Genomic DNA, 14,896 nt, shown 5'->3' with positions numbered 1-14,896 from the left:
CAGATGTGCGTGAAATGGGGGAGATGCGTTTGAGAGCAGAGTTGATGGTGGAAGAAGGGAAGCCCCTTGTAGTCAATGCCCTTACTGAATGCCAAATACCTTCTTCACCATCCTGTCTACCTGGATTGCCACCTGCAGTGAACTAAGACCTTGTACCCCAAGGTCTCTCTGTTCTAGAGCAGTCACCAGGACCCTGCCATTTACTGTGTATGCTGTGCTAAATCATGACAATTGTGAGGTATATTCAGTTTGAGATTTCTAATGAGACTGGGACATACACCATGAATGGCAGATTCAGGATATTGAGGAAGTGAGGAACCTTGAAACACAGCACCATAAGCACTAATGACACAGATGATGTGGTGAGGAAGGCATATGGAACACTGGCCTTCTTTAGTCTGGGCATTAAGTACGGAGATAGGTAAATTATCCAACTTTATAAAAGCTTTGTCAGACTTCAAATAGAGCACTGTGTGCAGTTCTTTGCCTTGCTAATAAAGGCATCCGTTAGTCTTGCGAGACCATGGATCTGCGCCTGGAAAGTCTTCACTCTCCGGGGCGCAGGCCTGGGCAAGGTTGTATGGAAGACCGGCAGTTGCCCACGCTGCAAGTCTCCCCTCTCCACGACACCGATGTTGTCCAAGGGAAGGGCATTAGGATCCATACAGCTTGGCACCAGTGTCGTCGCAGAGCCATGTGTGATTAAGTGCCTTGCTCAAGGACACAACACATTCCCTCGGCTGAGGCTCGAACTCACGACCTTCAGGTCGCTAGTCCAATGCCTTAACCACTTCGCCACGTGCCCATCCTTGCTATAGGAAGGATATTGTAATATTGCAGAGGGTACAGGGAAGATTCACCAGGATGCTGTCTGGGATGGAACAGTTCAGCAAAGAGGACAGACTGGAAACGGTGGCGTGGTAGTGTAGCGGATCACGTAATCACTAGTGGTCACCAGTCAGGGTTCAATCCCCGCCGTTGTCCGTGAGGAGTTTGTACATTCTTCACGTGACTGCATGGGTTTCCTCCAGGTGTTCTCGTTTCTTGCAAATGCCTTCTGATGTACCGTGGAGAGCATGCTAACTGGCTGCATCACTGTCTGGTACTGGGAGGGGAGTGGGCAGCTTCACAGGATCAAAATAAGCTGCAGAATATTAGTCAGCTCGGTCATGGGCACGAACATCCCCAGCAACCAGGATGCCTTCAGGGAGCGGTGTCTCAGAAAGGCAGCATCCATCATTAAAGACCTCCATCACCCAGGACATGCCCTCTTCTCATTACTACCATCAGGAAGGAGGTACAGAAGCCTAAAGGCACACACCCAGTGAATCAGAAAGAGATTCTTCCCCCCTGCCATCAGGTTTCTGAATGGACATTGAACCCATAAACACTACCTCACTACTTTTGTTTTCGCTTTTTGCACTATTTATGTAACTGAACTTTAAAATATATATATATATATATATACTTAGTGTATTTTACAGTTTATTATTATTACGTGTTGTAATATACTGCTGCCGCATAACAACAAATTTCATGACATATACTGGTGATATGAAAGCTGATTCTAACTCATCCCAGTGTGGTTAGAGTTAGTGAGTGCTGATAGTGACATTTGTGGGCTGCCCCCAGCACCATCCTTGGACTGTGTTGGTTGTTGACATTGTTTCACTGTATGTTTTGACCCTTCATTTTACACATGACACATAAAACTAATCTCTAAGCTGTTCTTGCTGGTCTGGAGGAGGCAAAGGAAGGACATTTTTCGAGCCCATAAAATTATGAGGGTTATAGGTACGGTAGAAGGCAGGAAACAATTCCCCTTATCGGAAATAAATAAAACAGATGTCATAGGTTTAGTGTAAAGTCGTAAAGGGGATGTGAGGGGGCTCTTCTTCAGTCAAAGAGTGGTAAATGGCTGGAATACATTGCCTGGGAGAGCAGTTGAAATCAGGTCACTGACAGCATTTAGGATGTAGAAACATAGAAAACCTATAGCACAATACAGGCCTTTCAGCCCACAAAGCTGTGCTGAACATGTCCTTACCTTAGAAATTACCTAGGGTTACCCATAACCCTCTATTTTTCTAAGCTCCATGTACCTGTCCAGGAGTCTCTTAAAAGACGCTATTGTATCCGCCTCCACCACCGACGCCAGCAACCCATTCCACGCACTCACCACTCTCTGTGTAAAAAACTTACCTCTGACATCTCCTCTGTACCTATTTCCAAGCACCTTAAAACTGTGCCCTCTCATGCCATTTCAGCCCTGGGGAAAAGCCTCCACACGATTAATTAAGCAGTCCAGACACTTTAATTAATTAAGAAGTGTCTAATTAAGCAGTCCAAATGCTTGGGCAAAGATGGGAAGTACTGAGAAATGGTATTAATAAGGGGTGTCCACTGGTTGGCATGGATGAGAGGGGTCAAATGGTCTATTTCCATCCTGTACAATTCCATGATCATGACTCCAATAAACCACACTATAAATAAAACCGACCAGAAGGAATGGCTAAACGAGAGACAGTACCTACGAAGGGAGGGCAGTGAGGTAATAGAAGATGTTGAAATTATCGCGCAACACACACAAAATGCTGCGGGAACTCACCAGGTCAGACTGCATCTATGGTGGGGAATAAACAATCAACGTATCGGGCTGAGACCCTTCATTAGGACTGGAGAGGAAGTGGGGTGGTGGGAGGGGGGCAGAAGGCAGAATAGGAGGGTGGGGAGAGGGGAAGGAGTACAAGTTGGTAGGTGATAAGTGAAGCCAGGTGAGGAGGGGGGTAAGTGAGTGGGTGGGACAGAGGGGGATGGAGTGACAAACTTGGAAGGTGGGTGGGTGCCACATCGTACTCCTTCCCCACCCCCACCATGCTCTTATTCAGGCTTCTTCCCCCTTATGAAAGATCTGCAGCCCTAAACATCAATTATTTATTCCCCTCTATAGATGCTGCCTGCCTGACTTGCTGAGTTCCTCCAGCATTTTATGAGTGTGTTACTGTGGATTTCCAGCATCAGCAGAACCTATTTAGAGAATACTTAGTAGCTGAATTGATTAATTATGAGAAGAGAGATAATAAAATCATGGAGATAGTGCAAGGTCCTATTAATATTGTCCGTGTACAGAAGGGTGGCCCTCCAAGAGGAAGACAACCTTGTCGAGGTTTGGAAGCTTGTGTGCCTCAATGACCCAGAGAGCTATGTTGGCTGGAATCGGGGCATTGTGCTTTGGTCAGGTCACCATGCCAAACAGGCCAAAGGGTCGAGGCCAGATTAAGAGCTAGTCCCCTGGTCCTCCAGGTTCGGAGGTTCAGCTCAGGGCTAACAACCCTGACTGGTAAAGCAAAATTGTTATGGAAACAGCAATGAGGAATCCTTCTATATCTGAGTGTGATGGTATTCCTGAGTCTCCACTCGAGACTTGCATGGCTGATTGTACTGAAAACCAAGAGGAAGCTACTGACGTGATGAAGGAAGCCCTGAACACCACCAGAGATGGAGGACCTTCATTGCCAGTGGCGTAACAGGCAGTTACCCAGACTGAAGGGCGGCCAATGTAATATGCACAAAGACAGGAGTAATCCAGGTAATTATATTGTTCTGTCTAATAACTGCGGGAGGGAACATTTGGAATCATTCGTGCAAGATAAACTTATTAAATATCGAGAGAAAGAAAAGGAAATTTAATGTAGCTGCCCTAGCCATCAGAAAGGTAGATTGTGGTTGGTAAATTGGGTAGAGGTTCGGTATGAGTAACTTAGGTCATTAACAGACAGTGGAAAGAAAATGAAAAGAAGATGTGAACGGATTCAGCCTGCTTTCTTATTCACCTAAAAGTCAAAGTTAATGTAAATTTATTAGCAAAGTGCATGTATGTCACTGCATTGAGATTCATTTTTCTTGCAGGCATTCACAGGAAAACAAAGAAATATAATGGAATCCTTAAGAAAAAACAGCATACATAAACAAAGACTGACAAACAACCAATGTACAGAAGAAGACAAACTGCAACAATTTGTAGAAAAAATAAATAAATAATACTGAGAACATGAATTTGTAGAGTTCTTGAAAATGAGTTTGTAGGTTGTGGAATGAGTTCAGAATTCAGGTGGGTTATCCACACTGGTTCAGAGGCCCGACGGTTATAGGGTAATAACCGTTCCTGAACCTGGTGGTGTGGGACCTGCGGCTCTTGTACCTCCTGCTCGATGATAGTAGCAGGAAGAGAGATAGGCCAGGATGGTGGGAGTCCTTGATGATGGATGATGTTTTTTATGCCAGGGACCCCTACCATTAACAGAGGGGGTCCATGGACTGCAGGTTGGGATTCCTTGTCCTAGCCTAATCACTGAACAATTGACAATGATCAAATAACCTGCCAGCTGTGTGTTCGGATTGCGGAAACCAGAGCACCCGGAGGAAACCCACGCGGTCAAGGGGTGAAAGTACAAACTCCTTACAGGCAGCAGTGGGAATTGAACCCCGGTTGCTGATACTGTAAGGTGTTGTGCTAACCACTACGCTGCCCTGCCGCTCATTGTGCTCAATGGAGGGGTGGGCTTTTCCTGTGATGGACTGTGATTATCTGGGTACTTCACTTTCTTGTTGGTCACTCACAATCATAGACAGGTAGACAATGGGAGAGTCTCGTGCAACAGTAAACTGTTTCTATGTTATTATGTCGGATGTATGCGGTGTATAGGGAGAGGCAGCACCACTGGTGAAAGGGCTTTTCATGTCCATTCTGAGGCAGCTCACTCACTTTTGGTCCCCACCGGACATTCAGCTCTACCTGTGGCTTTAAATAGCTATTTGCATGCAACGTTAGTCACACACACCGGTACATTGCTTCGACAGGTGGGCTAAATCAAAAGATTTAAGTTCCTCAGGGTCAGTATCACAAATGACCTGACTTGGTCCAACCAAGCAGAGTCCACTGCCAAGAAGGCCCACCAGCGCCTTTACTTACTGAGAAAGCTAAAGAAATTTGGCCCCTAAAACCCTCACTAATTTTTACAGCTGCACCGTAGAAAGCATTCTTCTAGGGTGCATCACAACCTGGTATGGAAGTTGTCCTGTCCAAGACCGAAAGAAGCTGCAGAAGATCATGAATACGGCACAGCACATCACACAAAGCAATCTTCCGTCCTTGGACTCACTTTACACCGCACGCTGTTGGAGCAGTGCTGCCAGGATAATCAAGGACACGACTCACTCAGCCAACACACTTTTCGTCCCTCTTCCCTCCAGGAAAAGCCTCAGGAGCTTGAAGACTTGTACGGCCAGATTTGGGAAAGGCTTCTTTCCAACTGTGATAAGACTGCTGAATGGATCCCGACCTGGATCTGGGCCATACCCTCCAAATATCTGGACCTGCCTCTCTGTTTTTTTTGCACTACCTTACTTCCCCTTTTCTATTTATGATTTATAATTTAAATTTTTAATATTTATTATCGATTTGTACTCCAGGGAGTGTGAAGCGCAGAATCAAATATCGCTGTGATGATTGTACACTCTAGCAGCAATTGTTTGGCAACAATAAAGTAAAGTAAGTAAATCAGGTGAGGGTAGCCAGCAGGCCTCATAACCTGGCGAGATATGGTTATGCCTGTCCTAGCGTATGAAGTTAGCTCGTGCAGACTGGGTGGATGAGATCAACAGTGAGGGCCAATGGCCAGTAAGGAGATGCTGCAATCCCTTGTGGAGAGCGAAGGGCATGACAAGGCACAGAAGCCAAGGTCATCCCCTGCAACCATGGAAGACCCCAGCTGCAACAACTACTCGTAGCACTGGATCTGGGCTTCAAGACAGAGAGAGCGGAACTGCCCCACCTCAAAGGCTTTCCACTTTGAAAACTCTTCCAAACAGGTTTTAACAATGGATTGATTGATGATTCATTCTGTCATCATCAGAGATGATGGACAACCAATTAATCATATTACTTTGTTATTTGTTTGTATTTCTATAGGTGGTGAGCATCCTGTTTGGTTGCATCACTGCCTGGTATGGAAGCTCCAATGCACAGGATCGCCAAAGGCTCAGCCAGTTACACCACTGGCACAACCCTCCCACCACCTAGGACATCCTCAAGAGGCAGTAACTCAAGAAGGCGGCATCCACTGCTAAGTACCTCAGCACCCAGGACATGCCCTCTTCTCGTTACATCCATCACGAAAGAGGTAGAGGAGCATGAGGTCTCACACTCAAAGATTCAGAAATAAATTCCTCCCCTCTGCCATCAGCTCCCTGAACGGTCAATGAACCCATGAACACTACATTGTTACTCTTTTTTTGCACTATTTATTACCTTTCTAATTAATAACCTTTGCACTGTATTGCTGCCACAAAACAACAAATCTCACATCACCTAAGTCAATGATAGAGAACCTGACTTTAATTCTGATACAGGAAAAAGAGCTGTCACTCAGTCAACACTTACGATCTCCGCATAACCCAGAGGAAGCAAATCACCTCAGTTATATAACACTGATATGTGGTATCCACAGAGTGGAGACAAAGTGGTTGGCACAAAGACAACATTTGCATTAGAGAGGAAGTTTAAGTTCAAGTTTATTGCCATTTCGGTCATATACATGTATACTGCCAAATGAAGCAGCATTCCTCCAGACCAAAGTGCATTACGCAGTACATATAACTCACATGCACAACACATTAAGTAATATTACCACAAATAAATTAACAAATTACAGAACAAGTTAAAAAGTAAACAGTGTACGTTGCTGGTGCTTTATACGTGGTGAGACCCAGTTGATGACAGGGAGTTCAGCAATCTAACAGTCTGGGGAAAGAATCTGTTTCCCATTCTAACAGTCCTTGTCCTGATGCTGCTGTGCCTCCTGCCTGATGGTAGGGGGTCAAAGAGATTGTGGGATGGATGAGAGGGATCCTTGATAATGAAGGGCCCTGCATACACAGCACTTCTGGTAACAGTCTCAGATGGGTAGAAAGGAGACCCCTAACGATCCTCTCAACAGTCCTCACAATCCCTTGTGGATCTTGCAGTCAGATTTAAAAACACGACTAAGGTTAACGTGTTTACTTGTAACACTGTAGTCAGATGCTTTCTAATTCTAATTTTTATACAGAGGCGGGAGGAGAAGATGGCGCGACGCAGCGCGCGCGGCCCCTCCAGTTAAATTATATCGTATTTGTTAAATAGGGGCCGTGTACAATTCTGATTTGACGGAGACAGACATGAGAAGCACAGGGGAACATCTGGAGAAACTTCTGAAATGCTCGGTTCGCTGCCACTGCTACTGTGCGATCGAGAATCTCTGGAGGGGAAGGTCCCAAATCCTCGGCTTTGCCTGTTGCTGGCGGTTGGGGCTGGGGTCGAAGCGCTCGGCAGAGATGGTGCTCAGTGCTCGGTGTCAGAGGGCTGGTCGGAGGCTTGAAGTTTCCGGACGACTCAGACCCGGACTGTGGTCGGTTGCTTCCAGGATGCTGCATCGGCAAGTTTGCGGTGCTGGAAGCTCATGACAGGGAGAGTTTTCTTCCTTCTCCCATCTGCGTGAGATGATGGGACTTTCGAGGGACTTTGAACTTTTTTTACTGTGCCCATGGCCTGTTCTTCATCAAGTTACGGAATTGCTTGCACTGCTGCAACTATATGTTATAATTATGTCGTTTTTGTCAGTTTTTCAGTCTTGGCCTGTCTTGTGTTTCTGTGATATCACACCGGAAGAACATTGTATCATTTCCTAATGTATGCATTACTAAATGACAATAAAAGAAGACTGCGTATCCTCATAATCTAAAAAAAAAAATCCCACACCCTCTGGTATGGGAATTGCAAAGCATCTGACTGCAAGACTGTGCGACAGATTGTGAGGACTGCTGAGAAGATCACTGGGGCCTCCCACCTAACTCCCCTCCCAACATCCAGGACATATATTAGAAATACTGTGTTTGTAGAGTCTTCAACATTGTCAAGGACCTCATCCATCCATCCCATAATCTCTTTGACCTCCTACTGTCAGGCAAAAGGTACCACAGTAGCTGAACAAGGACTATTAGTCTGGGTAACAGCTTCTTCTCCCAGGCTGTGAGACTTCTGAACCCCTGCCGCCACTCAGTACACGTTATCGACATACCCGATCAAAACTTTTCCATGGATGGCTTCCAGACCGTTCGGGCTGACCGGAAGTGCACTGACAGCGGTAAGCGTAAAGGAGTTGGGTGCTTACTGTTCTGGTTAACAACAGATGGTGCCATCCGGGTCATATTACAATCGAGGAACGTGTTTGTAGACTGGATATTGAACTTTTTACTGTTGGACTTCGGCCATATTCCACCGAGATACAACACTGGGCGGCACGGGAGGTCGTTCCTGCCTGTGGCCATCGAACTTGCAGCTCCTCCCGTGGAGGGTCAGACACTCTGAGCCAATAGACTGGTCCTGGACTTATTTTCCATCTGGCATAGTTTGCATTTTGTTGTTTGATTGTTTGTGGTTTTTGTATTGCTATATTTATGCTCTATTCTTGGTTGGTGCGGCTGTAATGAAACCCAATTTACCTCGGGATCAATAAAGTATATCTATCTATCTATCTATCTTATTTATGACAAAGTCGGCAGCATTATACTGTTGTATATTTAACTATTTGTTGTATTTGCACTTTATGTCAACTGGTAGTCTACAATTTCTTATTATCGTTAATATTATTGTGTTAATATTATTTTATGTGCTGTATGCGATATAGGTGGTGTGTTTTCACTCCTTGGTTCCAGAAGAATATTGTTACATTTTGCAGTATATATGTGTACGGTTGAATGATGATAAGCTTGAACCTGACTTGACTTGACTTGAGATTGGAAGGACTTTCCACAAAGTTGAAATCACCAAGAAATCCGATAGTGATTCCAAAACAGCTTTGTTACCCAAAGAGCAGTGAGAATGTGTAATGGCCGCCACAAGGAGAGATTGTAGTGAAAGGAATACATTCATTTCAGGGGAAGATGGGTCAACATAAGTAATGGCACGGAAAATTTGGACTACATGTCTATGTTGTAAACCTGAAGCAAGACAGAGAAAAGCTAATGATAGGGGTGGGAAATATATTAATACCACTTTATTAGGTACACCTGAATACCTGGGAAGAAATGTGATCTAAATGACTTTGACCGAGGAATGATTGTTGGTGTCAGACAGAATGGTTTGAGTATCTCAGAAATTGGGATTTTCATGCACAGCAGTCTCTAGAGTTTATAGCCAATGGTGAAAAAAGCAAAACAAAAACAGCAAGCAGCAGTTCTGTGGGTGAAAATGCTTTGTTAATGAGAGAGATCAGAGGAGAATGGCCAGACTGTTTCAAGCTGACAGTAACTCAAATAACCATGTGTTGCAACAGTGGTGTGCAGAATAACATCTCTGAATGCACAAGTCGAACCTTGAAGTGGATAGGCTACAGAAGGCTACAAACATACACCCAGTGGCCTCTTTATGAGGTAGAGGGGGGACCTAATAAAGTAGCCACTGGGTGCCTATTAATATGGGAATGATATTTAAGGTACTAGAGGTAAATTTCTCAGGAAGAATTAACGTGGAAGAGGAAAGCAAATTGGATTTGAAACCACTTAAAGGAGAGGTCAGAGAAATTGCAAGCAGAGGTTTGTACTCGGGGTAAAGTGTTTTAATGCACAGAAAGGCTCTAAACGGTTCCTTATGAGTCACTTTCTGAATTCCAAGAAATGTTGATACTGTAAATAGAACCTACACATGAATCATGGCAAAGGAAGAAGTAAATATACTGAAAAATATTGACATATTTACTTAACGTACAACAGCAGTATAATTGTTTAATACAGTTTATGTAATAATAGAGACGTCTGTAGTAAAGGGTATGGTTAGCAAACCTGAGGCTTAGCCACTCCCATTAAGAAGGGGAAGAACTAAATCTTTGCATAGCATTCATAATTGACTGAAAAAAACTAATTCCTTATTTTGTTCTATTTCCTAGCCTTCCAGAACGTTTGGGGTCAATAGGAAATATAAGATAATGGATACAGATTTGATTTAGCAAACGGTGCAACATTAACACAGCAAATGTACCTCTGCGTGATCCAATGAGATCATCGGCACACATCGTGTCTTGGTAAGAATGTGCTTGTCTGAGAGAATCAACTGTGAAATTGACAAAAGTCTCCACCAATTTTCAATTCGCCCAGTCGACAGGCAATGGAAATAAAGCAGTGAGTATTAATTATTAACAAATAACAACCTGAAGTGATATTTATAGGAGGTTATTAACGAACAGCTGAGGGCATGGGAACAAAGGTCATGATGTAAATAAAAATCAATTAATGGATTCACAGAATGATGGAATTATATAGGCCCTTTGTCCCAACTCATCCATGACAGCCATGATGTCTACCTGTGCTAGTCCCATTTTCCTGCACTTGGCCCATAACTCTCTAAACTAGGAGTTTCCAACCTTTTCTATGCCATGGACCCCTACCAGTAACCAAGGGGTCCATGGGCCCCGGTTGAGAACCCCTGCTCTAAACCTTTTCTGTCCATTAATTTGTCTAAATGCCTTTTTAAAAATTGAGAAAACTATAGAGAGGGTGCAGAGGAGATTGACGAGGATGCCACCTGGATTAGAGAGCATGTTTTTTAAGTGGGCTAGGACTTTTTGGAAAAGTATGAAGTGATTCAATTTGGAAGATTGAAATTGAAGGCAGAATACAGGGTTAACGGCAAGGTTCTAGTGTGGATGAACAGAAGGATTTTGGGGTCCACATCCATAGATTCCTCAAAATAACAGCACAAGTTGATAGGGTAGCTAAGAGGGAGTATGGTGTGTTGGCCTTCATTAGACAGGAGCTACAACGTAATCTTGAAGCTCTACAAAACTCTGGTTAGATCACACTTGGAGGAAGGATCTGGAAGCTTCAGAGAAGGTGCTGAGGAGATTTACCAGGATGCTGCCTGGATTAGAGAGCACGCCTTGCAACAATAGGCTGAATAAGATAGGGCTTTCCTCTTTAGATCAAAAGAGGAACAGAGATAACTTGACAGAGGTTTACAAGAAGATAAAAAGCATACACTGAATGGTTAGCCAGAGACTTTTTCCCACGTTGAAAATGACTAATTTGAGAGGGAATAACTTTAAGGTGATTGAAGGAAAGTATAGGACGGGATGTCAGAGTTAGTTTTTTTGTACACAGAGAGTGGTGAATGCGTGAAATGCCCTGCCAGTGTTAGTGGTAGAGGCAGGTACATTAGGGACATTAAAGCAGCTTTTAGATAAGCACATGGACATCAAAAATATACATTTATAATTTTCTAGACCTTTTTTATCTTTGAATGTATCACCTCCTCAGTATGTGAATGTTCTTCGTTCACTACACATTTTGTAATTTTAAGTTGAGTATGAATGTCTTCGCCATTGGTAACTGGACTCGAGAGTAGACTCCATGTCAAAGCTGGACGCATAGATTTTTGAACTGGTTACACCCGCTTAGCAGTGGTCCATTACACCAGACATCTAACTCCTTGTTTATTACCCGGTACAATGTACTCCCACCTGAAACACCTGTTGGCTCTCAGTTAAGTCTATTAAAATTATAAAAAGACATAAAGATGTAATTGAAACATTTAGACAATAACTTATTGTTTTACCCGATCTGGCATCCAACCATCTGTCAGTTGACATACGAGGAGAATCTTAGACTATTGGCATGAGTTATTTGTACATGCTTTGTTTCCTGTTTCTTCTTAGTTTGCTCTTATATGTTGCACCAAATGTTTTCATTATTAATCACAGGAAGTGGATGCAGTGGAAATGCCTGTATTTATCGCCCATCCCTGATGTCCTGATGTGAGGGGACAGATTGGAGAAAACCAAATTCAGTCACAAGTAGACTGGACCAGATAAGGAAAGTAAATTCACTCCATGATGGATATTAGATTTCAATTCAATCACAGTGTTTTATTTATTTATCACATGTACATCGGAATATACAGTGAAATACACCGTTTGCGCTAATAACTAGTACAACCAAATGATGTGCTGGGGGCAGCCCGCAAGTGTCGCCAGACATTCCCGTGCCAACATAGCATGCCCACAATGTTCAGCAGTAATTGATATCCATTATATTATTATTATTAGCAGAAATTCAGTAGGATATTAGCTAGAGAGATGGAATTTTATAAACAGCCTGATAGTTTGACAGTACTGGACAACAAAGAACAAAGATGTTGCTTCCTGAATACTTTCAGGAGTACCTAATGGACTTTGGGCTGCTAACCATGAAAATCGCCATGAAATTTCTATATCGTGCACCAATTATTTGAAATCATCTATATTTGTTACTTTAAATCATAATTCAAGTCAGACTAACTGATGCCTACGGAAGACATTTTTGTTGGCCCGTAAATCCAACAGGACATCAATGACAGGCAATTCGAAGAACTTCTAGTGGGACCGGAGAAAGTTGCATGGAAGGCATTTAAGGATGTTGTTGAAAGTTTTGGTGGCAACTACAGAGCACCAAACTACATGCAGCTGGTTGACAACATATTTCAAGCACACAAAACCATGAAGTGCAACATTTCACTAAGGATTCATTTTCTGCCTTTTCTGCAAATTTTGGTGTTGTCAGTGACAAGCATGGTAAAAGGTTTCACCAGAACATTGAGGTCATGGAGAAATGGTATCAGGGCAACTGGAATCCATCAATACTGGCTGATTATTATTGGAAACTGAAGCGAGAAACTTCAGAAACGGAGTACAAATGAAAATCATCAAAACATTTTTAGCTTACTTGAACAATTGCAAAGCATTGGCACCATTATGCAATTAAACACATTATATTCAATAAAAGTTAAGTTCTTGTTTCTCCAAATTCCTACAGGATACAAACAGTCTGAAAACATATCTGGGTATAGCTTCAAGCGGTCTATCATAACCAAAAAAAAAAAAATTCTGAGAAAGCAACACTTTCAGAAAAAAATTCGTGTCCAATGTAGTTGCCATGAAGGGACTAGGTTTTTTTTTCCCAAAATCCAAATTTAGTTGAAATTCTCCAACCACTATGATGGGACTTGAACTCACCCCTGATTCGCAGGGTTTCAGTATTAATTCCAGTAATTTAATCACAAAGTTGCACTTGGAGAGCTCCGACCTCGTAGTTCCTGACACTCCATTCAATCCTGATCCTCCAGCACTTTCTGTGTGGATTTGCACATTATCTTTGTGATCATATGCCTTGCATTTTTTTTTCAATTTAGAGACACAGCACAGGTCCTGGCCCATGAGTCTGCGCCGTCTAATCACACCCCTGTGACCAATTATCTGACTAACCTGTACCTCTTTGGAATGTGAGAAGAAACCAGAGCACCTGGAGGAAACCCATGTGGTCACAGGGACAACGTACGAACTCTTTACAGACAGTGGTGGGAATTGAACCTAGGTCTCTGGTGCTGTAATAGCATTACACTAACGGCTATGTTACCGTTTCCATCAGATGCTTTATCCTCCCATTTGCTCAATAAATATGAGTTTGTACTTAATTAACTACTATAAATTCCGCCCAGTCTGTGGACTCTGCGGGGTGGGGAAATTATTGAGAGTATAGCGGCTATCTTTCATTAGGAGTTTCAGAGATCTGGTTTTTCCACTAAAACACTCAAAAACTTCCACAAATGTACCATGGAGAGCATTCTGACTGGCTGCATCACCATACGATATTGGCGGGGGGGGGGGCCTTCTGTACAAGATCGACATAAGTTGCAGCAGCTTGTAAAATTAGTCAGCTCCATCACAGGTACTAGCCTCCACAGTATCTACCAGCAAGAACATGCCGTCGGGAAGGACACATAGAAGCCCGAAGGCACACAGTCAGTGATTCAGGAACAGCTTCTTCCCCGCTGTCATCTGATTTCTAAATAGACGTTGAACCCATGAACACTACCTCACTACTTCTTATTTCTGTTTTTTTTGCACCACTCATTTGAACTTAACTATTTAATAGACATATCTACTTAATGCAACTCAGTTTTCTTTCTCGGTATTTATTTATCATGTATTTTATTGTACTGCAGCCATTAAGTTAACAAATTTCACGCCATATGCCAGTGATACTAAATCTGATTCTGATTCTGATATTGGAAGGTTACAGAAATGGGATCATTGTAAACGCCATTTGATGTTCAGTGTAGGCCTGATGGACAAGTGGACCTGTTTCTGTCCCACCTGACTCTGTAACTCCTTACAGTATCCTGATACACATGGACTTTGTAACTATATTATACTGAAGGTCTCTGGTGATGATCTTCCTCACGAGAGCAACATCTCAGGCTTGTGACCTAGTCTGGACTTTTCAAGCTTTCAGAGAATCAGAGCTATACAGCAAGGAACCAAACCCCTCAGTCAAACACATCCATGCTGAATACAATACAAAATAAACAAATCTCATTTGCCCAGGTTCCTATCCAAGTTCAAGGCTATTGTCATTCAACTGTGCACATGTATATAGCTAAACGTAACAATGTTTCTCAGGGACCAAGGTGCAAAATACAGTTCCAAAACTTTTCTATGGATGGCTTCCAGACCGTTCGGGCTGACCGGAAGTGCACTGACAGCAGTAAGCGTAAAGGAGTTGGGGTGCTTGCTGTTCTGGTTAACAACGGATGGTACAATCCTGGTCATATTACGATCGAGGAACGTGTTTGTAGACTGGATATTGAACTTTTTGCTGTTGGACTCCGGCCATATTCCACCGAGATACAACACTGGGCGTCATGGGAGGTTGTTCCTGCCTGTGGCCATCGAACTTTGCAGCTCCTCCCATGGAGGGTCAGACACCCTGAACCAATAGGCTGGTCCTAGACTTATTTCTATCTGGCATAGTTTGCATATTGTTTGAT

General features: G+C 43.2%; 1 long non-coding RNA gene across 1 annotated transcript; it reads left to right on the top strand.

Moving 5' to 3' along the window:
- Positions 1-8,075: 8,075 nt before the first annotated feature.
- Positions 8,076-11,866, top strand: LOC140209545 (uncharacterized). The gene is made up of 3 exons (XR_011889014.1): positions 8,076-8,183; positions 9,984-10,215; positions 11,793-11,866. It is a non-coding gene; the product is annotated as an uncharacterized lncRNA (long non-coding RNA).
- The last annotated feature ends 3,030 nt before the right edge of the window (positions 11,867-14,896 follow it).

This window comes from Mobula birostris, chromosome 14, assembly GCF_030028105.1.
Source record: "Mobula birostris isolate sMobBir1 chromosome 14, sMobBir1.hap1, whole genome shotgun sequence".
NCBI lineage: Eukaryota > Metazoa > Chordata > Chondrichthyes > Myliobatiformes > Myliobatidae > Mobula > Mobula birostris.
The sequence above is the reverse complement of the archived record's forward strand: the minus strand, read 5'-3'. Positions and strand labels throughout refer to the sequence as shown.